General features: G+C 45.7%; 1 protein-coding gene and 1 long non-coding RNA gene across 4 annotated transcripts in view; one reads left to right on the forward strand and one right to left on the reverse strand.

Moving 5' to 3' along the window:
* FHIT (fragile histidine triad diadenosine triphosphatase) overlaps window positions 1-5,572 on the forward strand; it is a 613,787-nt gene extending 608,215 nt beyond the window's left edge. For all 3 annotated transcript variants that reach the window (XM_055805410.1, XM_055805409.1, XM_055805411.1), the window contains one exon: window positions 5,257-5,572. The gene's annotated coding sequence lies outside the window, so the exon portion shown is untranslated. The remainder of the gene's footprint in view (window positions 1-5,256) is intronic.
* A 1,597-nt stretch (window positions 5,573-7,169) lies between these two features.
* LOC114013479 (uncharacterized) lies at window positions 7,170-26,789 on the reverse strand. Its single transcript, XR_003556481.2, has 7 exons — window positions 21,162-26,789; window positions 20,766-20,892; window positions 17,677-20,363; window positions 14,759-17,519; window positions 14,242-14,328; window positions 12,909-13,193; window positions 7,170-10,201 (listed from the first exon to the last, which is right to left on the reverse strand). It is a non-coding gene; the product is annotated as an uncharacterized LOC114013479 (long non-coding RNA).
* Between the last annotated feature and the right edge of the window lie 206 nt (window positions 26,790-26,995).

A 26,995-nucleotide genomic window follows, 5' to 3' on the forward strand; every position in this document is an offset into this window, starting at 1 on the left:
GTCTTGACCAGGTACAGTAGCGCCTTTTACCTGTATTTGTAGACTGTCTGTTCAAGAAGGATTTGCAGGTGACTTTTCTTTTTCCTAAGAAATACTAGAACAAGGCAGGAAGAAGCTCTTGATTCTCTTCCTACTAGGTTTGCTGGTGCTGATCCCTCTTGGCAGGTTGGGTTGCCACAGCTGAGTGCTTCTACACCAGTCCCCAGATGATCAGAAATAACCAGCCACTTGCTCAAAGAAATGAACCCCATTTAGCCTTGCTAAGTTTGCACGCTTGAGAAAATACTTGTCTTAAAATAATTTATTTGTGTGTGCAATTGCCTTGAGTGGATGAAACTGAAATCAGTGAGCGAATTTGTGGTTTGTACGTGTTTCTAGTCTTTCACTGCTTGTGCCCATGTCACTGTATCCTATCTCATTAGAAGGACTTCTCACTTCTTGAACACCCCCAGCAAGTGCAGACTCTGTGGAGCTGCTCGCAGGACTGTGTCTGCGGGGCCAAAGTTCAGCAGAACTTTATGTGGCTCTGGAGGAGGACAAGAAAAGGAAAATAAACTTTCTGTGGATGGGGTATTTAATAAATAATTGCCCCAGTTAGTTGCTCTTTTGCTTAGTAACACCAAGATTTGACCTCTTCATGAGCCATTACTTGTTTAATATCAGCTGTCGTATGGTCAGCTGTGTTTAGTAACTGGTTGCTTTCTGAGGTGGATCTAGGGGGAAAGAGTTTTTACTCAAAGAGCAAGATTTGATGCAGCATCTTAATTTCCAAGCCTGTTTTCAGAGTCACTTTTTAAATTTTCTATCTGTCTGTAGCTGGATAAGTGTTTCGATAGTCTGTTTTGTGCATTTTAAGTTACATATGCTAGAAAAAAGGGTAAAGATTAAAAGAGTTACTAACCTTCAGATAGTATATGAAAAATGTTTCTCTTCAAAGGCAGTTTCACTCTGTGTTGTTGTTTCTGAAGAAAGAACCAGGCTGTACAAGTTTCAGTAGAAGTTTTCCTATTTTATGTATAACTGAAGTAATACTTTTATGCCATTAGAAAACCAGTCAGTCTTAAGTATGGTGTCAAAACATCCCTTTGCATAAAGGAGTTGACAGTGATATTCTGTTGCCTAGTGCTTGCTGAGTTACAAATATTCAATAGCTTTTAATTGCTTAACCATCTAAATATTTTGTGTCATTCAACATGCAAAATTCATTTTAAAATCTCTCCAAATAATGCAGGCTGTGTAGTCATGCAAGATTTCTGAAGTCAGTTCTCCCCTTTATCCCCAGCCTGGCAATATTTCTAGAGAATATAGTCTTTTCAACTTTGTCAGAGAATATAGATTATTTTTTTTTCCCCACTGTGAAAAAGAGACAATCTCATTCTTTGAGAGTGCTCCTTCTGTCTCACAGTTGCCTCTTCTGCACCAAGATCGCAGTATGTGTGGAAAGATGCTGTTCTATTGACTTCAGCAGGGAAATAACCACTGTTAGCAGCAGCTGACCAGTGGGAATTTAAACTGGTGTTTTGGCTTGCATCTGGTTTCGCACTGGCATCTCTAACAATCCATGCTGTATGCATGAAAGGGAGTACCAGAGCAATCCCATCGCTTGCCTTACATTTAAGCAAGTACAACAAGATGGCTTGCACCACCTTTCTTTGGTTGCTTTACTTTAAGAAAAGCCCTCCTATTATTTCTGGTACTTTAAACTGAATAGAACCATGAAATAATAACTATGTCTTGGAGTGGATCCACAGAGTGGAACTGGGACATATGCCATGCAGTGAGGACACAGTCTGCCCCAGAAGATGCTGTACCTGCAGCATGGACCCAGCACAGGTTGTCCCCTGGGTGGGTGCCACAGTGATAACACAGATGTGGTCAGAGGTATTTTCAGCAGTAGATGCTCCCCCGCTGTAGGCAGCCTGTTGGCAAGAGTCCCCACGCAGTCACAGAAAATACAACATGCTGTGGACTCTGGTATGGGGAATGGGAGAAGAGGAAAAGGGGTACAGCAGGCAGGGACCCCTCAGTTTCAGAGCCTCATTTTACAGGCAGGGGAATTTTTGGAGTGCTTCCACTGGAGCCAGACTCAAGGTGGTGTCTGGTCCTGGGGATTTCTCAGAGCATTGCTGAGAGCTGTTCATGGCTGCACTTAGGAGCTGTTTGTGTATAATCCCTAAGTAAATACACATCCTAATAATCAGCTATAGATTTCTCTTGCACTCCAGACTTAAGTGCTATTAATTATATCCCCCACTCAGAAGCCTCCAAGAACCATTAATTAGAAAGCAGGAGCTGACGGTTTCCATGTCTGTATGAAAGTGTTATGACCTGAGAGTGAAATATAAGCTTGAAAAGAAACCTTTACAAAGGTCACCTTGGAAAACATCACAACAATCTGTGAGAGGAAGCGAATGCAGCACTCCAAGTGTGCGTTTCAGTGTGACATTATGCTTTAGTAGTTGGAAATAGCAAAGAGAAGATGGATCATATCATAGGTTCTATGCTTTTTTTCCCCATTTCTGCAGTAAATATATATAAAATAATCTTTTTGTCATTTCAATGGAATGCAAGAGAAGTTTATATCAACACAAATCCAGCAGACAAACATAATCTGGCCCTTGCTGGTGTTTTGAAGTGTAAAATCCAGACCCACCACCTCTGCAGCAGGGAGAAGGTTTATGCACAGGAATTAAGTTATCTCTTCAAGGGAAGATGTAAAAAGCCAAAAGAAGTGCAACGATTGTGTACAGCAGTAATACCCACTCTAGAAAGCTCAGGGCAAAAGGCTTCCCCAAATAAATGTGGTGTGCTAATGCACAGCAGCCTCAGTGTCGAGGCTGATTATTTTTCTGGTTGAAGCATGTCATTATTCTTATGAAAACAAAGCTGCGATGGAGTTAGCTATGATTACAAGCGAAATGTCTTTCTCTTGTGGGAGGCCAGCATAAACATAATGTCCCCCTCATATGTATTCCAGGGCTTTATTTTGAGGCTGAGAGTAGTACCGTGCTGAAAGCTATACACCTCATTTTCTGGACTCCCAGCTCCCTGTAGGTGGCCATTTAAATCACCTGTAAAGAGTACATGAATCCCATACAGCACTGCTCGGATCCTGCGAGTATAGCTACAGTAGAAAAGTCGTGGTCAGAGACACAGACAAGATTGTACCCTATAAAGGCAAAGCAGCAAGTGCATTACTGTTAGCAAAGAAAGCTGATAGAGGGCCAGATGTTCTCTTAACTTGCACATCCAGTGGTCTGGATACTTACCTGGGCTGTCTGTTAAATGCCAAGTATTTTCAGTCTGATCTGTTCTTGGTTCATCATTAAGCTTTATGTATGTTGCATTGTATGAAAGGAAAATGGGGAAAGCCAAGAATAACTGATAGACATCGTGTCCCAGGACCTGGGATAAAAGAGTCAAGGTACAGGATAATGCTGAGCTTCAAATAAGGATAATATCAACTGTGGTCAAGTACTTTTATACTCAAACCTGTGCTAAAATGGTGCTAATCTCTTGCCCCCAAAGCTGCAAAAGGATAGTAAACAGCCAGACCCTCCTTCAAGCAGATTCGCAAAACATGTGCCAAGTAATTTCCAGGCTGCCATCAAACTGCCAGTCAAGAGGGGCATACAATGGAAACTGTTGCTCAAAATGCCATCGAAAGGGGAAACATATGTTTCAGTGAGAAAAGACAATCAAACAAAGAAGTGGGCGGCTGGGGAGTTGCAGCCGCAACAGCAGCAAGGATCCAAGCCTCACACACAGCCCCGGGAAACGAGTTTGGGGGCCGTGCCCTCGTGTAACATTTGAGTAACAGCTTTGTATTTAATAAACTGAAATAATTTTCCAAGTATTGAAGCCAGCTCTAAACATGCTTTGAAGTGAAGGTACAAAACTGAAGATACCAAGCAAAAAGCCCACTCCACGCTCAGTTATTAGCAAAGGTTTCTGTTGTGTTATCCTATTGCTGTAGCTGGTGCATAATAGAACTGTCCAGAGGAACACTCCAGCCAGCGACTCAAAAGTGACCTCAAAGCTTGAAAGCTTCCTTTGTGTGAGTTTTGATATCTAGGCTGCGTAGGTGGAAAGGCATTAATAATTTCTCCAGTAAGTAGTTATTTGAAAAAGGAAGCGGGTGATGGACATTGGAAATATATTGAACTGAGCATACTTGAGGCTCCCTTGTTTGCCAGGATGTCAATCTCTACCCAAAAGGGCAGGTATGTGCCGGGTAAACCCAAATGCCCCACTTGTGTTAATGTCTGGGGCTGCTGCAGCCCTCCAGTTAGCACTGCAATAGCAACTGTGCCGAGTTTGTGCAGGGATTTTGCACGCCGTTTTTGCAGCTGCAGTTGGCTGCAGCTATTTCTATTTCTCTGCTTTGGGGACACCATCTAGGTCTGTCGTGGCACCTATTACAGGTCTTTTACTAGGATGGACCACCAAGAGAGTCATAAAATCAGAGCAGGAATGGGAAGAAATACCCCATTCATTCTCCAGTGTGTGAGACTTGCAGCATTTTCAGGCTGATGGTTCCAAATGACTGGTGTGTAATACCTTGGCATCAGGTACAGTCCCGTGGCAGGGTCAGCCTAGATGAGGATACATAAGAGATGATGATTTTGAAAGAGCATTTACAGGGAGCTTATATAAGCGATCATGCACCCCAAAGACTCTTGCATGAGGTTATTATAGCAAAATTGATTTGAAGAGTAAGAAACTGGATTTGATGACACAAGATGCCCTTTCTAATCCTTTGTTCCTATGACTAGCGGTCAACAGAGCTGGGGACTGTGCTGTCTTACTCAGGGACATCAGAGAGGTGGCTTCACTTCATGTTTGTTTTTTGTAAAATGCTGCTGACCTCCTTTGGAGGGTGCTTTGTGAGTTAGGAATGAAAAGCACAATGTGAAAGACAGGCATTAGTTTTATTTGGAAGTGAACTTTATTGAAAAAGTAGATAATAAATCAAACAAATGGTCCTCTTTCTTGCTTTGATATATAATTTTAAAATAGTTGTGTGCAAAGATTTTCTCCTTTCTCTATTGCACAGGCTATAATAGGAGCCAAAATGTGCTGTGTGTGGATTTAACACCGAACATTTCCTTTTGCCTGTCGCTGTCAGTGTTTCCTGTTGGAACATAGTAATGAGCACCTAAGTCGTTAGCAATAAACAGCCTCACACTTTATCTTACTAACAAAGATTAGAGATACTGTTATATGTAACTATCTGTTATGTTTGGTATTTCTCAGGTAACAAAGTGTTTGAAAAATATCCTGTGACATAAGAAACTTCCCAGAAAGACAGACCTCATTCTCCGGTTCTCAGTGGCCCTGGAGCTGCAGCTGAGCAATTTTATTATGTTCTACAAATATGGGATTCTTCCATGAAAAATTTTATTGGACCTTTGGATATCATCAAGGTTGAATTTCAGCTAAGACAACTAACAGCACTGATTCAAAATATTGCTCTGAGTAGTAACTCATATTTTTCTGAATTGTGTACTTGGGAACGAATCTTTTTAAATTGTCCCTTGGCCTAAATTGAAATAAAGTGCTAGCAAAATCAGGTAGCTACTGTGTTTAGGTATATTACAAAGCATTTACTCTGTGTTGCGCTTTTTGATTCAGTTATTGTGTATGACAGAAAAAGTAGATTTTTATTTTTTTAGCAGTATGACAATTCATAAAACCTAAGGCTTTGTTACAGACTAGCCAAAAGAAGCTTGGAGAGCCACCGTTTTGTCAGGTAAGGTGGTATAACATTTCCTAAGATCTTCCCTTTCTCTGTTCCTTTTAATTCATTGTCACAGTGCTTCTGGAGCGTAAGGTGGTATAAACCACCTCTGCAAATCAATGAATATGTAAAGGTGCTAATGGCATAGTAATCGCATTAGGGTTAGACTGACACTAATGTCCTGCTTGCAGCAATGAACAACACGAGTGGGAGCCACCCGTGTGGAACACTCCGGCAGGAGGAGATGCTGCGCTCAGAGCCCTGCACAGAAATACACCCACCACGCGTGTTAGTTGTTGATTGCTAACGTGTAATAAGGGAAAAGTAGTCAAACAACAGATGGAGGAGAGAAGAAACGAGACCGCGAGATATGCATGAAAAGAGCACCTGTAATCTTGCTCTTGAATCGCAGGGAAGTGACAACTGAAGCTTTCTGTGTCCCCTGAACCAAGCCTTTCAGTAAGAGCCGTGCTGAGGGGAGCTGTAGGGCGCAGAGTCTGCTTGAAGGCTTGTGAGGAGGTCAGGGTCAGGTCCAAACCAGAGCCTGGCAGTGCTTTGCATGCCTGACAGCACAGTGTGGTCACTGACCAGAACAAATAAAAATGCTCCACAATAGTATGTCCTAAAGGGTTGCAGCCTGACCTGAGAAGTATGAAAATGTGCAATGGATGAACTCTCATAATTTTCCCTAAGTCTTTCTCTGCTATATACTGCAGAGGAATTCAGTCCTTTGGTCTGAAGTCTTTGTGCGGGTCAAATATAAATAGAAACACTAAAACAAAATCACTGATGTTTGATTCCAGATTTTATGGTGGTGCTGTTAAAATACTGCTCCTGAAAAGCCAGTTTGTTTCAAAGATTTACCATGACCCACTGTGGCCACCGATGTCTTCCATTAGCCCTTTTAAAAACTGTAGAGATTGTAACACTATCTTTTTTTCGATGCAGAGTAAACGAGAAGTCCATTTTGATGGTGTCTGCACTTTCTGGACCCTGAACAAGGACTGAATAAACAGGAAATGAAGGTCAGGGGGCAAGAAGTGACAGAGGAGGAAAGGTGAGCAGGCAGGGTGGGCAAAGATGCTGGCAAATGGGCCCGACACAAACAGTTCTGCTTTTGCACTGTAATATTTAAAGTAGCTGTGATTTCACATAGGCAGAAGACAACAGTGGCACTGCCAGCAGAGTGCTACAAGGAGAAGCTGAGCATCCGTTACGTGTGCAAGGTATTTCCAAACCTGATGCTCAGTGGCTTCCTACTAAGTATGGAATATTCTGTATTAATTCTGTGGCTTGTGATGAGTGGGCGCTGCGCCAACCATTTTGCATGGGGGCTGCTGAGCAGATGAGTGCTGAGCTGTATGGAAGATTTCATTTGTGTAAATGAGGAGGCCGTTATCACAGCACTAAAGGACCTGTTTTTTTAAAAAAAAAAAAGCCGCCTGTGGCATTATGCACAAAACAACCTATTTATGCAGCATGAAAATATTTATGTGCTTCACTCCAGCTTAAAAAGGGGATTTGCAATAGATGAGGGACATGAGAAAGGATTGGGGTGAGAGATAAGGCGAGATTAGAAAAGGCAGATCATGAAGTACATGACATCCTGCAGCAGTATGTGGCGTAAACCCTCCCTTTTTATAAGACTTGAGTCTCGAGGATGGTGTCTGGATCATTAATACGCTTCCTATAGACTTAATTTTCCACAGGCAGGGTGCTGCATACAAAGATGCAGTTGCTGGAAATGTGAGGATATGCTGTGCTGAAGGCATTGATGGTCTTTGTAACCAACTTTGTCCTTTAAAACCTTAAATAATTGCCTTTGCTATGGTCAGGCCCAGGGCTTGCCTTTGGGCTGGGGGATGCCTCAGAGTGCTGAGCTCCTCCACCAAAAGCAGAAAACAGGAGAAAAATCGCACATGCAGGGGCTTAGATGGATGTGGTGCAAGTGGAGTGGTCCCAATGGGGTGGCTTCGTAACAGGACAGAGCTAACTGTGGTTGCTGTTACACGGCTCGGATTCTTCTTCCCTGTTCTTATACAGAAGCAAGACTCCCAGACTTTTTTCATTGCCAAAAGTTTGTTTTGCTGAAGTGAGCATTTCCTCCAAGGGGGTGCAGTGCCTGTGGCTGTGTGCCTCTATTTTCATTAGTAAACCAGCTGCGGTTCCGCTACAGTGCTCTTCATTCACTTTTGTAGGACCAGGCTGGGAGCAGGATGTGGCTCCACGTGCCCTGTTCCCCTGCCTGCCTTGAAACAGAAATTGCAGAAGAGCTGTCCTGGGCATGGTTAGTCCTGCGGGTAGGAGAATGGCCGGGTTATTGGGAGCACACAATCAGCCAGTGCACCCGGTCCCTGCCCTGCCAGGCAGCCCGGGTACCCGGTCCCGAGAGAAGGCTACCTGGCAGCCATCGGTTCATGCATGTACATTTTTAGGGCTGGGCAAACCCATTAGGAATGGTCCCTGAAGGCTTTGGCGTGGCAGCAGCGTGGGCCAATGCTGTGCAAGGTCGCAGGCACCCAGTTCTGGATGACTCTACTTGGCTTTCTAGTATGCTCGCCTGGACCACAATTATGGTTCTTGGTGCACAAAGAGAGCTTTAGACAGTCTAGTTGACCTACAGCAAATCTGCTTGCACTAAGGCAGGCAGGGATTCTACAGTGCTTACAACAAAGGTGGTGAGTACAGCAGGAGGGTGTTTTTTAATTGCCATCCAGCACCAGTCTTGCTTCAGCCTCTGCTCCTCCAGGGGACAGTCGGTGCCACTCCAGGTAGCTCAAAGGGGCTTGTGTGTTGACAGATCAATGGTCTGGGGACATGCCCCATCAGCTCCTTGGAGTCTTTGTGCAGTATTTCCAAAATCAGCTCCGTGCTGCTTCTAACCCACTCCAGTACACACGCGCCCAACCCCCCCAGGTATCATGCTCTCATTTGATCCTGTGCTCAACTAACACCGTGTTTTGTTTATAATTAGTGGTGCAGAGAGGGGAAAATGATTGTTTATTCTCTGTGGGAGCCTGACTTGGTTGCAGACTCAGGACAATGCCTAAGACAGAGGCTCCTGGCTGCGACGGGGAGAGTCAAGGTCAGCTCCTGGCTTGTGATAGCACCCTGAAATGTGACTGGGGACTGAGCAACCCCTGAAATAAGAATACTTGAATACATGTGGGATCTGGGGGTGATCTCACATCCTAGCTGTAAAGCAATAAAAATTATTATGTCCTAGTACCCATGGAGCTAATGAAAAACTTTCAAGCCCAAATACTCACATAGTGACAGCTGTGAAAGTACCTAAATCATTTCTATCTCAGCTTTCTGTGTCCTTCTACCCACTTTCCATCTCTCGCTGTCACTGCTGTCGATGGCTGCTGAAAAGTCTTGTCCGATTCCTGCATCTGGTTGCTAATGCACAGGCCAGCAGCACTGTGAAGGAGAAAACGCTGCTGCTCATGTAAGCTGTCCTGTGTGTTGGCAGGGCTGTGAGTTTCAGAACAGAGTGATGTATTTCAGCTCTTGTGAAATTTCTGAATAATCAGCTCATCAAAAAATATCATGCAGAGTTCCCTTGTAGTCCTCTCCAACTTGCCACCTCTCCTGCCAATAGCTCTGTAGGGTGACCACAGCTTGGCATAGCCCATTAGCAGAGCTCTGCACAATCACTCATGAATAGAGCTGGCTGGAAAATACAATTTTCCTTCTTGACAAAAGGGGGGGAAAAAAAAAAAAAAGATTTGGTGGGGCAGGGGGTACTTTTGGCTTGGCATGTCAGGGTGAACATTTTCTCCACTGTTCCCTCAAGCACCCTCTTCTGCTCTCCCCTGCACTCCACCCTTTTTCCTCCCAACCCTGTTTTTTTGAAAGTGACTCCAAGAAAATAAAAATTTAACTTAAAGTGGGAAAGTAATTGGATGCTGTGTTTGATCTGTTGGTGACCTCCTCCTGGCCCCCAGGGTAAGGAGTCTCGCTGCAGAATGGGCACCAACCCGCTGGCACTTCTCCAGCTGGGTTCCTGGGCAAGTTGCCCTTGGACCTGCACTTTTTGCTGCCACTTACCACTTATTTGGAGTTTCGTGAAGTTATTCCTCTCCTTGAGCAGCTAAAATGTGCTGTTTAGGCGTCTAGGAGCTGGCAACCATGTCTGTTCATGGGGAGATGGTAGGTGCTGGAATGGCCTTGAGATAAACCTGACCAGCAGCGCTGCAGAGACAAGGGGCCAAGCAGCAAGAGTCACTGGCCTGCCTTCAGCTGCTCCTCTTGGTTCTGGGTTGCCTCCAGGTGTGTCCCCCTGGGCTTTCCCCTTCCTTTTGGACATGTGTTTCTCGGTCATGGGTGATCATTGCTTTGGCTGGAAAGCGCAGACATCCTCGCTGTGTCCTCTAGCGTTGCTCAGAGCTGAAACATAGGGAGGAGGCTGGGCTGGTTGCAGACCCTGTCCTTATGGCAGGTGGCAAATAACAAGTGCTGTGGAGGGAGGAGGTGCAAAAATCAATGGTTAGTGCATTAAGGATTAAAGCTGTGGCATAAAAGCCTTTTACAGCCAGGATTAATTTTTTTTAGGCCTGTGGAAGCTGCATTGACTGTTGCACTTGGTATAATGAGGGCTTAGTACTTGTGGTGTTTGCAGCCCTGCGTGCACAGGTGGGACACAGCTGCATCCCTCAGTGAGAGGTGGCTCCGGCGCAGTTTTTGAGTACCGTGTGTTCCCTCCTCAGCTCTGCTCCCGAACCGGCCACAGCTGCCGAGCATTTGCTCTGTCCCTTTTTACTTGTGTCACTCTATCTCTTTCTGCTCAGGCTTTTGTCATTTCTTTTGTCACCATAGTGACAGGAGAAGAGTGATGATTGCTGGAGTAATTTCCCATATTAGCTAGCACTGGCCTTTCAGCCTAAATCAGCGCTTCATTTTCCCCAGGCTCCGGCTAAGCCCCAGCAGAGCGGCATGAAAAAGTGGTGGCAGAGGGGCCCCGGTGCATCGCAGTGCTGCCAGAGCTCCTCCTGGACAGCCTGGGCAGGGACAGGACCTTCAGGTCGCTGCATGTCCCCACCTCCACACAGCAAGGATGCACAGAGAAAAGGGGAAGAAAGAAAAATATGCACTTTTGCAAAGGTTTGTCCATGAGTGCATTTGCTGCGAGTCTCCTGGTCTGTAAAACCAGGAACTCGGGGCACTGCTGTCTGCTCTGGGGCACGTGCATGGCTGCAGGCTGCATAGGCAGAGCTCCCCAGAGGTAACTCCTGGCTGCAACCCATGCGGCGAGTTGGCAAAGACCCCCCCATGTACCCCCCGCCTGCAGTCCCCACTCTGCATGGCCTCTTGCAGCACTGGCTGTTCCCAGGGGGCTCAAACCAGGGCTGGGACCGAACCTGGGCTCATGATGGGGCAAGGGGTTAGCTCAGTACAAAATACTGCTCCCTCCCAGGCTTTTGTGAGTCATCGAGTGCTTCCGAGAGACCCACAGGATATGCACACACAAATACATACTTAAAAATCAAGATCATTAAGTACGCAAATATGTTTAAATAACAAACAAGCTACTGGAAAGTGGAGAAAGGTCAGAAAATGTGAAATGAAAGCTGCTCTTCTGTTCTCCGCTCCGGCAGCGCCAGTCCCTGCCACAGAGGAGGATATATTAAGAAGAGTCAACCTTCATTTCAAGCGTGCTGCCTTTTGTCCTCATATCACAACATTAACATTATCCCCACATAATTTTGTGTATTTAATTTTACAATAGACTGTGCCAGCGAGCACTGCCTGTAAATATTTGATCACCACCGTTCCTCTAGGATTATCTTATCAAGAGTAAAGATATTAAAATAGAAATCTTGTCATGTTACTGCCTTTATACTTCCAGCCTGAGACTTGATTGACAGAAAATGAACTGCCTGAACTAGCTCTAAAGTGTCTTTTCACTGAGAGCTTTAATGCCAGAGGCTATAGAAAAAAAGGTAGCTAGTCATCGGAAACTAATGCCTTGCTGTAGTTACGGAGCTTTTGTACTGAAGATTAAAAAATATGAATCTACTAGGGGTATTTTTACAAGTGTAAAATGGTGTTGGTCTTTTTGTATCTTTTTGCCATCTCTAATGAGCCTTAAAAAGGGCCTTCCTGCACTTGAATATTTGATGCAGCCTCACCGCAGCTCACAGACACAGGCTGAAGTTTTGCAAGAGTAAGCTCTTGACTTGTCTAACCTACAAAATTTCTTTTTGGTGATAAAACAGATTGTGAGCCAGGACTGAATGTTCCTGCCTAGCCTGGAATATCAAACCACTATAGACAAGTCAAGGTTTCTATTTATGGCCAGTTAAAGACACACTGGTAATGCTGTTTTAATGTTACAAAATTGCCCTGAAATTGTCATGTGTCTGAAAAGAACCGTGCTGCAAATATATAGCCAGTCCCCGGGGGCTTACTCAGCCTGTGCTCCAGCACAAATCAATGAGAGTTTTTGCTGGAGTAAGGACCCAAGCACCAATTCAGGAAAGTACCTAAGCACAAGCAAACTTTAATCACAAGCTCACGTTCCGGAGAAATCAATAAAGACAGAAGCTGGCTGGGGCGAGGGGACGGTGAGGGGGGTGGGTGGCACATCCCTGCAGCGCCTGCACCCGGACCGGTAAAGGGCCAGCATTTCCCAGCATCCAGAATAAATCTGGCTTTGTCCTGTCATGATCCTGAAGGGCAGGGGAGGGTGGTTAGTTCACAGATCTGTCCCATCCCAATGACAAACTGTAGCCACCAGCATTAAATCACCCCGAGCCTTCAGGGCGGTAACAAAAGTGTTAGTGCAGGATGGCTGAGGCTGGTGTGGCCAGAGATGCTGCAACCTGGAGCGCTCTGCTTTAGCCAGACCCTTCCTCCCACTTTTTCCCCTGCCAACAGGAACGATAACTCTATGAAATGAAAATAATTGGACATTAAGCAGCCTGTTGTTGAGCTGGCATGAAAGGGATTTACATGGGTGGCTCCCATTAACAGCAGTGGGTGGTCCCCTCCACGCTCTCCCTGGGCTCCAAATGTAGAGGAGCTTGCTCCAACATTTCACTTACGAGAAAGGTCAAGAGCTGCGGTTTTGTTCAGCGTGCTCAATATATTCAATTTAAATATACTGGCATGTTCATCAGCTATTAACTGTCTTTGCGATAGCTGTAATTAAACAGATACTTACCTGTGAAAGGAAATCTTTCAAGGCAAACTGACACGCTGGAGGAGAGCAGGAATTTCCCAGGTCTCCGATGTGGGTTTGCTTTGTGTCTCTGCATGAATCCCTCAAACTGCTGGGAGTTTTCCTTTCCCTGCTGCTGGAACGAGGAAGGTTTCATGGCCCACTGACAGCCACTGGTTTCCATGTAGGTAGAAGGCAAGGGGCTGGCCAGATCCATCTCCTGTGTGTCCCTTCCCTGGGCACACTGGGGGTGAGCTGAGCACCAGCAGTGCCGGGTGCTTGGCAGCCCTGGGGGAATAAAAGCAGCTGGGCAGTTTTCTCAACCAGGCAATTCACTTGCAGAAACACCATTTACCAAGTTCCACTTAGAGCCTCAGGGATAAGAAATAGAGAATGAGAGAGAGCTGGCTGCTCAGGAGGTTTTAGGAAGCTCTGAGGTTTTAGAGGGTTTAGAGGCTTTAGCAGCTGGTGGCCTCCAATTCAATGGGTGGTAGAGTAAAAAGCCACGCACCCTGCTTTGAAAACTTCTTCCAAAGAGCCTGAAATGAAGAAAAACCCCAACAAGGCAAACCAGTACAAAGCAGAGGAAGGAACTGAAGGAAGCAAAAAGTAATTACCTGAGCCGACTGTTCTAATTATATACACACAGCAGACAAACGGTGATAGCAATTGTTGGCACTCTTAAGACGGATAGAAGGGAAATAGAGATACAGTAGAAAATAACACATATTAAGGAATTAGTATTCATTATGCTAAAGAAGGGGGAGGGTATTTACATTAGTCAGAACTCAGGCATGCAGAGAGATGGGTGACAGCAAGAAGAAGCATAGCCAGAAAACCCAGAGCACAGCTGTGATGGGTTTCCCTGGTAGCTGTGAAGAAGGGGGTTGCTGAACCAGGCGTGATGCCACCAGCACCACTGCTTTTCCCTAGAGACGTTCTGGGGCTGAGCAGCACATGCTTTTCCCAAGAGCAATGTTCCCATCAGCCAGTTTAGTCTCCTGTATGTACCTTCCTATATGCTGAAATACAGCGTTTTCCCAGGAGGCTCTGGAGCACCAGGTGCCCATGCACCACAGCGGGGTGTACCCTGCGCAGGCAATAGTTGTCCACTAATGGACAGCCCCAGCATTACTCACAGCTTTGTGCAGCTAGTGGCATCCAAAATGTAGCTCCGTCTGCTGCCAGGAAGGCCAGCGCCTTGGTGCACGGCTGCAGGAGAGCACACCACATGTGTCAAGCTGAGCGTGCTCCCTCTTGCCACAGGGCCTTTGGGGGACAGCAGGGTGCCCTTGACCATGTTGTGCCAGCTGGTCGCAATCTCCTGTGTACTCACAGTCTTCCAGGTCCTTTCGCTAAAATGTTCTGAAGCTCCTTGTGAGTTTGTGCCGTCCTCACCAGGTACCATCAGCAAACACCCATGCTGAAGGAAGACAGACAGTCCTTGAAAAACTTCTCCTTTTACCATTACTTGGCCTTATTAGCCAGTTCCCAGCCCATTTCTGAGGTATTCAGTTAATCCACATCTTGTCCAGCATGGCTTGTACTGTTAGATATTCAGAGCACGAAGGCAGGGGATCACTGAAATCCTGGAGGAGGAGAACCGTTGGATTTCTTTTATCTGCGAGATCAGTTAGGGATTTCAGGTTAATCTTGCTTGGTAAATCATGTTGCATTTTATCCCATTTGCCTTCCTGTCTCTGTAAATGGTCTTTCTCTCAGAAAAATGTCTCCAAGTTCTGAGTATTGGACCCTGTACACTTAGCAAGCCCCTCTTAAATAGATGCACTACATTTGCCACACTCCATATACACAGTCCCACCCCTGAGCTGTTACAGTTGTTAAGCACCCACCTGTGGGTCCATGGGCCAGATCCTTCCAAAGTTCAGGACAGAGACTGCCCACTTTCTGCTGTTGGGCACCCAAGCCTGCTCCCTCGGTGCCTAAAAAAACCCAAAAAGTATGTAAATACCTAAAAAACCCAACCTGTTGCAAGTTCCCACTGGGTAATTGAGTGTCATAAAACCTAACTCACTGTGGGCTGTTGGATTTGGAATTTTGTTTCTGCATACCCTTCTTAACCTCCTGTTTTGCATTCAGTCCCTTTGCCATGTTGCCTTTAAGCCCATGCTCCAAATCTTCCTTCTCAACCAAAAGCCAGGCATTGCTCCCGCTTTGAGGAAGACAGTACAAAACATGATGCTTGCCCCCACACTCCTGCCCTGTGCTAGGAGCCAGCAGCGCTCCAGTCTCCTCTTGCCCTGTGGTTGTAGAAGTTGTGCATTTGAATAATCGTTTGTAGGTCTGCCTAAGCAAGTCTCCCTTCATCCCTTCCTTTCCTGACCTTGCTTTGTTACAAGGGCTTCCGTCTTCGCGCCACTCAGATTCTGCTAATTCTTGGTCTTTCTAAGAAGACATTTTTTCATCCAATTCTGCCTCCAACTCCTTCCTAAAAGTTTTTTTCCCCTTAAACTGAGAAGCACTTTCCAGATCTGAAGCAGGTGGCCTGTCCCTGCCTGCTCGCTGTGCAACGATGCAGATGGTAGAGTGGCACAGCTCCTTGGGTGATCAAGCGCTTTATAAATTTCAAGCCAGGGATATAAAATAAAATGGGGGGGAAAAAAAATATTAAAAGTCTTTCCAGGGAGCACGAACAAACACAACAACTTCAGCTAACTGCACGCAAGGCAGAAACTCGGCACCGCCTTAAGCCTGCACAGATGTTTGTGCCCCAGCTAAACTGAGTTTTCCAGGTACCGCCCGCATCCTCAGCCTCCTCCAGCAGCGCTCACAAGCCCCCCTGAGCCCCATAACCAGAAGGGAAGGGAACGCTGGAATCCCAGACCTCTCCTGGCATAAACCAGGCTGCAGATCATAAGCAAACCATTAGTAAGTACCTGTACTAAAAACACTGAACAGAGGTTTCCAGTCAAATGCAGCAGCTGAGAAGAAAAGCAACCCTTTCCACCCGTGGTCTCCTCTCCTAAGACCTACTGTCACTGCTGGCCCTGGAGCAGGGCTCTGGCTCTATGCTGGCCTCAGCCACTCTCTGCAGTGACTTTTGGGGTAGGTTGAGGCAAGGCCTGTCAATAAAACAGGAGAGGAAAATGAACAGTTGCAAGACAGTGAGCCCCAGGTGCCTGTGTGCACATGCACATCTCCCACGGGCCAGGCTTCTGCACACTTCGTGTTTATCAGGTCTAAACACAGATGAAATGTTGGTCAGGGATGGGGGCAAGCAGATAGAGATCCCATCCTTTCCCTGCAGGGCAGCATGAAGGGACAGGGAAACAAATACAAATACTCTGGTGCAAGCTGAAAGCGAGATGCTACAGACAACTTTGCCGTGCTTTGCTGGGCAGGGGGGGCAACAGCAGCAGCACCGGCGCTGCAGAGCCCACGGGGGGCCGGCCGCTTCCCCCGGACCTCTTGGGCAGGTGATGTGGCCACCACCGAGCACAGCTGTGCCAGGCACCGGCGCCGCAGCCCTCCCAGCAAAATACATGCGTTAACTAGGTACACATAGACAGATTTCAGGTAGTTGTATATAAAGGTCTTTATAGAGCTGAAAAAGAAATTCTGTTTTTAATATATAAAATGTGTATATATGCATTTCTATATGCATATATATATATGCTGGTTGTGTATGTATCTATAAAGACCTTTAAAAAACATTTTTATATATATATATATACATACAGACGTATGTATTTACACATATATACACCCACATATATAAGACCTTTCTATATATACATATACACATATAATATTATATATACATTTAACATATTTATTATAGACCTCATATAAATATAACCATATGAAGGTACTTTAGAAGGACTTTATATATAGATATGTGTATATTTGTTTATATGAATATGCATATATGCATATAATATAGAATGGATATAATGAATAAATCTAACTATATATACATATCTACTTATCATCACGGTAATTATATGATATACTAATAATAATTATATAATATACACAATTATATGAAAACAATATGTTATATTTTCGTGCTATTCATTGGGTACATTTATACTGTTATAATTCTACATATATTTTGAATGTACATTTTTTAAGATCTTTAAGGTCTTTATATATAGGTATAACTGGTGTCTGTCTACATATGTATACAAATACACATATATATATATTTATGTATCTCAACTTGTGCATATGAATGAATGAAAAAATAAAAGTAAAACGACAGAAATGAGTTTCTGGCATTTGAGTTGCAGCCCCTGGGTAGGCCTGAGGTAAGGTGAGGAGATTGCTCAAATAATTTGGCAGCCTTGTAATGAAAACTATTCTCCAGCTGCTTTCATTTAAGCAGCCCTGTTTTAATAATACTTGCTTATTGCCTGGCAGACACAAATGTGAAAAGATTTAGGTAATAACCTCTAATGATCCAAGACAACACTATATATATACACACAGGCGTATGCACGGACATACCTATACACAAATACACAGACAGACAGAGCAGCTTGTACTTATCTCCGGGAGCACCAGAAGGAAAAGCTGCTCAGGTGGGGCTCTCCGAGGCTGGGCTGGCACAAACAGTGTAGAAGATCAGCAGCCCATCACCGAAGATTATACCTAAATTGTAGGAGAAGAGGAGTAATATAGAAGAGGAGGCATAGAAGTAATATAGAAGAGGAGGAGAGCCCTGTAGCCCTGCACAGTTTTATACATGAAAAGTGTGTATTTGTAAATGAAGTCAGGTGTAACTGGATAAAACCCCTGCAATACGTACACAACATGCACACCATTGACTCACGAGAAGCCGTGAGCAAACAGGAGCCGAGGGGCCAGCACAGCGCCCTGGATGCGTGCGGCATCCTCCTGCTTGGTGCCTGGAGAGGCCACTGGAGCGCGGACATCCCCCGTTTGCACATTTCACTTTTAAATCTGCCAACTGCTGCTTTGGGGCCTGACAGATGCCCTGACACCTCCTTTCCTTTCCTGGCACCAGCCCGGCCAGGAGATGTGATGCCTGTCTGTCTGATGTCTGCCTGCCCATCCCTCGTGCGCCCGGCCGCTGCCGGAGCCCCTTGCTCACATGCGCAGCCCTGGCTGGGAAAGAGGAGCTGTCACGCCGCGGCACTTCTGTCCTTCTGCAGCAAAGACATCCTGCTGAAAGAAGGGAGGAAATAACATCAAAACCACAGCCGGGGGCTGACAAGCAAACTGACATTTAACTAAAAAACCAGGTGAGGTGGGAGGAAAAGCCCGGATGGGCAGTTCAGTGTTTGGCTGTGGTTGCAAATCTTTTGGGTGAGCCTTTCTGGGTCACGAACATAAAAGCATTTTCAGGCATGTTCCTAAAAATCCAGGAAAAGTTTTTTCCCCTCCCTCTTTTCTATCTCGTGAGCAGCTCTCCAAGAACTGCCCACACCCAGCAGATCAAGCATTTCACCATCAGCTCCGGCAGAAGCAGGAGGAGGAGGGCAGGCAAGGGTTAAGCGACAGCTTATTTAGGAGAGATGAAGGTGTGCAGAAGCCTGGAAGATATTTTTTTCCCCAATTTTCGTTGGGTGACAGACACTTTACAAGCAGTTCTGCTGTCCCTGGGAATGTCAGTGTGAAATGGAGATCCGGTGGCATTTACAGACTGAAGTTTCTCCTTGTACTCGATGACAGAATAAAGGGGGGAAAGGAAAAAAAGCCAAACCCACAAACGTTCTTATCCGCCAGCGCCTCCAGCCTTGTTTTATGCCAGCTCTAACTCTGGCTGGTTAGACTCACTGCACTGCTTCAGGGAGAGGCGGTTTGAGCTGCTGGTGGACAATGCTGTGTTCAGCTCAAACTATTTCTCACTCGCTTAATTATATCCTGCACTTACAGTTTTACAGAGAACAGATGCGAAGGCTTACCTTGGGACAGATACATTATGTATACAGCATTAACTTCACACCCGTACAGTCCCCATTTTAATTACACAGCCAGTGGGGGACCCGGGATAGTTTGCTGGCAGAGCAGTTGGTTTCATTAGCAATTCCCAAGACCTCAGCTGTCTGCAAGCATCCTCACCCATGCAGGCTGGGCTGCAATGGAGATCCAGCCCATGGCAGCCAAAGGTGAGCCATGCACTGCCTGACCTCTGGGCTGCGATGGCAAGCCCCCTGAAATCACCAAACGACCAGCTGCTGGTGCACATCTACGAGCTTGTGCAAGCGTCAGCCTGAGATTCACCTTAAACACAAGTACTTTGGAGAAAAGCCTTAATGTGACATGAAACGTGAGGCCAAAGGATGTTGAGAGACAACTTGGATGTACAGTGCTGTAGTAGTTTGTCTGATCTCTGACCCCTGTCAGGGAAACATCAGTATGACAGGTCCCCACAGGCTGCATCGCTCCGCTAATAAAAGCCTTTTAGCAACACTCAGAGAAGGGGTTTGATCACAGCCTCTTGCTGGGCTTAATAGGTGGTGAAGCACAAGCTAGCATTTGGTTTTGTCACTCCATTTGACACATCTCTTTGTAGTGACATAAGCAATGCCCTTATGTTTTGTTCGCTTCACAGGAACTCCAAAAATTCCTCTAAATTTTAACAGATACAAAATTGGGCTAAAATTTTGCTTGTGCTACCATAAAGCAGGGAAAAGGGCTCTAAAAGAGCAGGATTTTCTCCATCAAACCTGCTGCATCAAAGCCAGGCAAGGAGATGGTTTCTGCATTTGTTCCTTCCCAAGGTGAACAGAAAGGCAGGCCATTTTCCTGCTTTCCTCTTTACATCTTTTCCATGTGGCAAACGGCTCCACTGAACCCTTTCCCCACAGCCACCTTTCATTAGCCGGGCTGCCCTTCTCCCTGCCTGCAGCACAGCTGCACTGTCCTCCGGTTCCAGCCCGGGAGAGAAATCATCCATATACGTACGTCAGGTGAAATTAAAATTGTCCCTGTGAGTTATTCTATGACACAAGATAGCACCAGCTATATTAAATCCTATTAATTAATATTTAATTAATTCTTTTCCTTGCTTATAAACACAGAGTGCTACTGCAGAGTACAGGAGCAATTATTATCTGGGGTTCTTCAAGGTATTAGAATTTTTAGAGTCACAAAAGCTGCATATTTGTTAGAAACAGCCAGACATATCTGTCACTGTTAAGAGCCACTCTACCAAGACTAGAAAAATCCTGAACAAACTGCAATAGGTCAACAATTTGCCAGAAATACCAGCTGAATCAGGAGCCTGAGGTTTCATCTCACTGGAACATTACTTATTATGTGCACAGAGAGCCCTGCCTCAGCAGAACGCTGCACATTACTTACCTAAGGGCCAGCAAGGCATGGCTCCTGTTTCGCTAACTTCTACTCATTCAGGCTTAATTCTTTGCTTCGTTATTATTCATCTGCTTTCTGAACTGGTAAGGAAGGGCACGCAGCAGGACAGGCAGACTCTGCCTCTTGTAGCACAGAAGACCTTTGCAGTGGCCCCTGATGAAACACAGCAGTGGGCAAAACTCAGCTGAAGCGGTCGCTGAAGCGGTCAGCTTTCAGCAAACATGGTGCTTGCTGCTCATCATTCACTTGGAAGTGATGAAGAATGTGTGAGAGCGCTTTTCTGTTTGTTGCTGCTTGTGGGGAAAATGCTCTTCCAGCCAGCAGTGCCTTGCGGGGGGCTGCATGGCAATGTCCTTGCTGTGCACTACCCCCATGGCTGGCATGGACAGGGGGATACAAGGGGTTGGGTGGTGGGAGGTGGTGAGCATCCAGGGCTGCCTTATTCCTGCAGGATCCAGCAGTGCTGGGTCCACACAGGGAATAAACTCACCCACCAGCTGCTCAGTATGTCTATGCCTCTTGAAGGGGAGCAATGCCTCTGGTCTCCATCCTTACCAGAGTGACTGCTGATGACAATTATTCAGGCGGTAACTTTCTCAGTGGCTTTAGGCGACCTGGGAGGCAAAGCTCCCAAACAAAAGCCTTGGTGGCCTCTTGAAAAATCCATCTCTCTGTTTCCCTGCTGAAAGTGGAAGAGGAAAAAAAAGAAAAAAATTACTCCTTTACTGAAGTTGTTATGCAATGAGTCATTTGCTGCCTGACAGAAGATGGGCCAGCATCCCTCTCTGCGCCGCAGTGATTTGACTAATTACTTCTATCTGCTTCAGCAGAAGAGCAGCCTCCTCCAGCCTTTCTGCTGTCTGGGTCTTGTCTGTCAGCAGCACAGAAGTGGGCTGCAATGGGAAACAACATCCTTCTGGTTTGGGCGGTGGCATTTTGCCTGTTCCTTACCTCATCTGGGTGGAAGGTCTCAAAATCAAGAGCTCCGACTCAGTGGAAAGCCAAAGCCCAAAAACCCAGAACTGGGTAGATCAGCCTGTAGGCATTCGCGTCTTCTCAGCATGTCATGGTCTCCCATTTTGCACGAACCAATGTCTCCGTGTGCCTCTTGGCTGTGTAACTGCTGGGGCGACAGGTCCTGTGGGGACAAGGCGGCTGCACAGCACAGCCTGCTGCAGCACTCGCAGCGGTCGAGCCTCCCTGGGAATTAAGCACAGTGCAGACGCTAGTTAGACTCAGCCATCAGGCTTCATGGGAAACAGTATTGAGTTTTAAGGTGGTATTTTCTTTTGGCTTGAGGCTGATGAGTTCTCCTTGAGGATCTGGGGACTGAACTGCCATAGACCTGGCTTGAAAACGTTGCCCACTGCAGCTGGGCAGGGGGCGAGGACAGCACCCAGGCACGTGCAAAGTGCTGTTGTCTCCTCTGAGCTGCTAAATGAGGCCCGGGACTTCCACAATTGTTAATTAGAGGCAAATGTTATTAAAGTAAATTAGAAGAAAAAGGCAGCTGTGAATGCAAACTTATTATATTTTTACACTTGTTTAAAATCACAACTGTGATTTTTAATTATAGTGGATCAAAGAAAATAACCACATTAATCCAATGTAATCACGTGCGAGCTGAATTGATAACAACATTGTATTTAATTGGCAGTAAGCTCAGGCAACGTTAAATACAAATGAAAAGCACTGACACATTCTGAAGACTAATTAATATGACAGACTGGTAGCAAATGCATTGTTTATTACTCCTAATTTCCAGTAGCTGGTTCAACACCATTTTGTTACCATGATCCCCAGTGCTGTGTCCATCAATGCATGATATTTAGAAGGAAAATTAAACGTGATTTATTTTAAGGAGGAACAAAGGAGTTCAAAGATAATTAAATTATGTATTTCAAATACCAAGCTGCAGATAAAGAGCTTTAAAATACAGGGTTTTTCTCTTTCCGACTATAAGCCCCCTTTATATGTGCACATAATTCACGTTAACGTGTTACGTCAGTGACAGAAGACACTTTTTTCCCCACACATCTTAATGCAGCTAACAAATGGTGATATTTCCAGGGGCTGACACAACTCCCAGTGAAGTAAACAGAGGGATTACCCTCAGGACCCTGCCAAAGCCCAGCAACTCACTGGAAGAAATTCCCTTGGATCCAGTGGGCTCTCAATCATATTCTAAGCTTTTCAGATTGGGGGCTGTTATCTTTTTTTTTTATCCTTAGAAAGTACCTAGCAGGAATGAAGAACATTTATTCAGGTAAAGTCTTTTAAATACAGTGTCCTGAAAGTTTCCTAAAGCTTTCCAGAGAGTCGCACGCATTAGAATTCTCCTACCTGACTGCACTACCTTCCACAGTTGGTTATGGACTGTAATGGCATATATTTGTCACACCTTGTTACAGCCTTGGTCAATAGAATAATGGAATAATCAATCATCTATATTTTAGTGTGAGACATAATAAATACAGTGCATAATAGTCAATCAGATCTTCACCAAGGAAAAGTTGAACAATTACAGTGGTTGTCAATGGTAAACTGCCTATGATAAGTATGCAAACATTGACCCCAAGTGTTACACTGAGAACATGGAAATTAAAATCATCTATCTTACTTGATTCAAAGCCTCCCAGATAACAAGGATGGTATTTAAGGAAAACCTTGGTTGGACTCAGATTGCTTCTTTCTGTTAGATTAAAATTAAATTAAGTCAAAATTTAGAAAATACTGGTTTAATTAAAGATACTTCACTAGCTCATAAATTATAGCTTCCCTGTCCTGTTGCGAAGTGTAAGTTTGATGTTAGGTGTCAGAGCTGCAGAGGATTCCTAAAGGTTAGTTCACATTTACATGCCATCCAAAGCAGAATTCTAGAAACAAATGACTAATTATTGAAGTTCCCAAATTGCTACCCCAGTCTGCTCAGCAAATGCAGTCTCCCTGATTCCAGCACAGGCAGTATTTTCTTCAACGGCTTAGTCCAAATATGCAAAATAAGATGGCCAAAAGAGACCTTGGCCAAAAGCAGACGTGGGCATGGAATCAAGCATGAAAATATTAATAGATAATCATCCAGAAACTAATTATGAAATGTAAAAAGTCCAGCTATCTTACACAGACCACTGCAAGGAAGAGTGTTTCAGTTTCATTAACACAGCAGCAGAAGGAGAATCTTTGCAAAGTAGTTATCTGAGCTTCTTAATGCTCTTTACCAAGGTACATTTGTTAGCTAAAGCGACATTCATTTAAATTAGAGGAGTGAAAAAAATAAATAATTTAACAGCGAAGGTGATAACTCACTGAAACATACTGTAGATAAAAGTAAGAAAAAAACCCACCAAACACAGGAAGATCGAGACTGATGCCTTCCTGGAAATATGCTGGAGTCCAGTGCACATTACTGGGTCATCTCTAGGAAAATGGGCCAAAATAAAATGACTGGTGATACAAAGCAGGACAGACTGGAAGACTTGGTGACTTTTTCTGAAAGTCTTCTTCTTAAACTTCTTCTTAAAATGCACTTGGTCCAAACAGAACTAAATGGAGTGGCATTTAAGCAGACTCAGATTTAAGCCTGAGGCAAAAAACACTCCCTGGACTCTTCACCTTTCCGTAGCTGCGGCAGCAATAGCACCGAGCCCTCCTGGCGGCATCGCCACAGCAGCAATGGGTTTGTCCCAGCACACGTGGCCATGGCAGGCATTTTCCTTCCTAATTGCAAGGCTGGGTTACAAAACCCAACCTTACCCTAGAGGGAATTTAAGCATGTGTTTAACTTAAAGCTTGTGCTACCATCCTGCTGACTTTGCCCTCCGCATATCCACGGTGGTGAGCAGAGGGGAGCAGCCGTATCCACCATCAGTGCTTACACTGCTATCTGCTGAATTGACTGCTGTACTGTAAAAGCAGCCATTACAAACCAAAAGGAGCCTGACAAACACTCCCTTTGAGACTGGAGCTATGCTGGGTAGCACAGATGCTCATCGTCGGCTTGCTACCAGTAACAGTAGCGGTTTCAGTCAAGATCCCTCCAACACAGACTTGAAAATGTTTGGCACCGAGGTAGTGGGTAACAGATGCCCATTACTACTGAAGAAGACTGCTGAAGATGAAGGCAGGGGAGAGGTAAAACCCTTGGCTCGAGGGAATTTGGAGAAAAACTACAGACATTATTGATTTGCAGCATTGCCGAGAGGCTCCCTTGCTGTTAGGCAGTGCTGGCACTCAGTAAGATGCAATCCTGCATCCAAAGAGTGTCTGTGATTGCCTGAACCAGGGCTAAAGACACATCAGTGCATCCTGAAATGTTTAGAAAAGCCTCTTATATACTGACCTAGCCATTAGCAGGGTGCTGAGCGGCAGAGCAAGGAGCGAAGCCCTCTGGCACGGCTCTCAGCTGCATTGTACCACATTTCGGAGAGCTTTGCAGAGCTGCCAAAAAAATCCCTCTAGACAGTTTAGAAACCCCAGAGCTGATTATTCAGATAAGCCACCATGAGATAATCTCTGATATCATCAGAAAGGGTGCAAGGCATTGTCACATGAGGGAGAGAGATGGGAAGGATGTGAACTCTATTTAAGCGGTCCCACGGTAAAACAGCTTGCAGCCAGCACACAACTTACTGTCAGCTCTCTTTGAGCGGCTCCTTTGATTGTGCTGCTCTGTGAAGGAGCACTTGTCACTTTTTATCGAAGGAGAGGGGAAGAAAGCAAGGCAGCCTGTTGCCAGGAGAAAAGATGCCACTCACTTTAAGTTAAAATATAGACAGCTGCAATGCCCTGGCTGCTGGTGATCGAGGACCAGAAGAAGTGTGAAGGAAGTATCAATGCAGGGCAGGAAAAAGAAAACAGCAAGAGACTGGAGCAAGCGCAGAGTGGGGAAGGACGGGGCTCCAGGCTCCCTGTTTGTGGCTGGTGGTGTCTGAGATGCCTAAGCATGCGGGGGGAGAAAACAGCAGCGATCTGCCCTTCAAAAGTTGGCAGCCGCCTGTCAGGCGGAAGCAGCGCTGGTAACACACCGATGTTTTCGTTACTGCTGGGCAGCGCTTACAGAGCGCCAAGGGCTTCTCTGCTCCTCACCCCCCCAGCAGCGAGGAGGCTGGGGGGGCACAAGGGGTCGGGAGGGGACACAGCCGGGACAGCTGACCCAAGGGCTGTCCCACACCATATGGTGTCATGCTCAGCATGTAAAGCTGGGGAAGAAGGAGGAAGGAGAGGGATATTCTGAGTGATGATGTTTGTCTTCCCAAGTAACCGCTACACGTGCTGGAGCCCTGCTGTCCTGGCGATGGCTGAGCGCCTGCCCGCCCATGGGAAGTGGTGAATGAATTCCCTGCTTTGCTGTGTGTGTGGCTTTTGCTTTACCTATTAAACTGTCTTCATCTTAACCCACGAGTTTTCACACTCTTAGTCTTCTGACTCTTCCCCCATCCCACCTGGGGGGAGTGAGCGAGCGCTGTGCAGGGCTTAGCTGCCAGCTGGGGTTAAACCACAACAATGGCCCTTGTACCCAAACAGCCACGGGACACCTGGGCTGGGATAAAAGCACACTCGGGGTGACCCACTGTGGAGGAAGGTTTTAAGTCTTCTTATTATAATAGAGCAATCGGCTGTTTGGCACTGCCTTAGCGTGCGCTGGTTACCCCTTACGGCAAGTTATCCTCAACACGCGATGAGCTCTAATCAAAAGCAAGAAAAGCTGCACAGCACAGCCTGTCCTGCAGCCTCTGCCTTCCCACATCATCAGGCTTGGAGCTGTTCAGTGAAATCCACCTTGGGGAGCTGGAAATCCCTCGCTCCTAAGCAAGAGTATTAAAGTACCGTGATTGTATCTTTGTAACCCAGCAAGCAGAGGAAAACAACCTGGGGAAGGTACAAAGGCTCAAGCAATGTGAGCGCCCTTTCTCCCCCCCCTCGTTTGTCAGAATTCTGCTTGTTCCAGATAATAATCAGCAAACAGAAAACCCTGCACAAAAAGGCTCAGGCAGAGAAAGCCCAATTTCCCCTCAGCCTCTGGTGCTTCTGCTAGGAGTTACTTTGGCATATTAAAAGGCACCAGAAATGACAGCAGTAACTGAAAAAATGGAGGAAACAGCTCCGCAGACATAGAAAAGACAAAAATGCAAGGCAATATTACAGTATCCCGGTTACCATGGGGCAAAGCATTTCCCATTGAAGCTGGGAAAGCTGATATTTAACAGCAGGATCCTGCAGACTAACCAATTCACTTCCAAGGTTTTTGTTGCTTATAGCAAAGCAGAAAATATTTTTAGCTATTGTTTTCCTAAATTCAGCTTCATCCTTGCCTGATTTGTCTACAAAACCTGTGCAATTTCTGACAAGACTCTCTGGCAGCACTTGCCCATGCACACTTTACAAGGTATATTGTGTTTCCCTGTTCTAGTGCACTGGCAGTGAGACTCCAACACTTTGTCCCAGCTACCGGATTTTGAGGATCACATCCCTCTGTGCAACTAAGATGGGGAAGGGGTTAGAGCACAAGGCTGATGAGGAGCAGCTGAGGGAGCTTGGGGGTTCAGCCTGGAGAAAAGGAGACTCAGGGGGGACCTTATCGCTCTCTACAACTGCCTGAAAGGAGGCTGGCGTGGGGTCGTTCTCCCAAGTAACAAGCAATACAACAAGAGGAAACGGCCTCAAGTTGCACCAGGGAAGGTTTAGATTGGATATTAGGAAAAGTTTCTTCATCAAAAGGTTATCAAGCATTGGATTCCCATTGCTAGAGGTATTTAAAAGGTATGTAGATGTGGCACATAGGGACA

Source organism: Falco peregrinus, chromosome 5, assembly GCF_023634155.1.
Source record: "Falco peregrinus isolate bFalPer1 chromosome 5, bFalPer1.pri, whole genome shotgun sequence".
NCBI classification, from domain to species: Eukaryota; Metazoa; Chordata; class Aves; order Falconiformes; family Falconidae; genus Falco; species Falco peregrinus.